This window comes from Schistocerca gregaria, chromosome 3 (assembly GCF_023897955.1).
Source record: "Schistocerca gregaria isolate iqSchGreg1 chromosome 3, iqSchGreg1.2, whole genome shotgun sequence".
Classification (NCBI taxonomy): Eukaryota; Metazoa; Arthropoda; class Insecta; order Orthoptera; family Acrididae; genus Schistocerca; species Schistocerca gregaria.
Genome location: NC_064922.1, coordinates 777,100,443 through 777,101,498, shown reverse-complemented (window position 1 = coordinate 777,101,498; position 1,056 = coordinate 777,100,443). Strand labels below are relative to the sequence as shown.

Here is a 1,056-nt window from a genome sequence, read left to right as displayed (position 1 = left end):
CCAAACCGCGCCGTAAAGGCAAATAAAATTCACTCAACTGTCTGGCTGAATTATGCAACCGGAGCTCCTCCTCTACTGATGACCAGTATTCCAGTGATTTTCAAGGATTTAGTAGACATGTTCCCACAGAAGTAGTCGAAGAAAATTTTCGAGTGTCCTCCATTGGGTATAAAGCAAGGTCTATACAGGATGTCACAAAACCCTTAGGGTCATAATTTTACTGGGATGCAGTCTTTGAAATAAGGGTTAAAGGAACAATCTAGGTCATAATAATACCAGGTCGCCCTATTTGTATTATCATCACTAAAACTAAACTACTCCCGAACAGGCCAGGAAGGCCCTACGGCACCGGCCGGCCGCCGTGTCATCCTCAGCCGCTAGGCGTCGCTGGATGTAATATGGAGGGACATGTGGTCAACACACCACTCTCCCGGCCGTATCTCAGTTTCAGAGATCGGAGCCGCTACTAAGTTTGCCTTACAAGGGCTAAGTGCACCCCGCTACCAACAGCACTCGGCAGCCCGGATGGTCACCCATCCAAGTGCTCGCCCAGCCCGACAGCGCTTAACTTCGGTGATCTGACGGGAACCGGTTTACCACTGCGGCAAGGCCGTTGGCTTTATTATCATCAGTATTCTGTTGATATGTACTATTTACTAACGATATGCTGCCACTTGGTAGCATTGTATATACGCTGGTTTAGTTCCCTAGCAACCCATGCTATGAGTCATCCACTCAAAGTCCTTTGAAGATATCAACTATATATCGTTAGTATGGTTACAGTCGGCGTCCCCGTGTATTTCTCTGATTTCCTAGCCTCCATTTTAGTCACCTAGGCAACTTGGTAACAGCTTCTCCTCTAGTACTTACTAGTGTCACTAGAGGGTATTGTATAACGGTTATACAATGAACTTTTAAAAGTTTTAGTTTTTTAGTATGTGGCTTGTCATTGTATTGTGCGCATTGTAACACCACTGCTATTATACAGTTTGTGCCGACTATACGCCGTCATTAAGTAACTATGTTTTTCAGCTTTCCAGCAACCTGTCTCATGGA

The 1,056-nt window shown here is 45.4% G+C and overlaps 1 pseudogene; it reads right to left on the bottom strand.

The window, feature by feature from the left end:
* Nucleotides 1-501: 501 nt before the first annotated feature.
* LOC126356605 (5S ribosomal RNA) lies at nt 502-618 on the bottom strand (annotated as a pseudogene).
* Nucleotides 619-1,056: the final 438 nt, after the last annotated feature.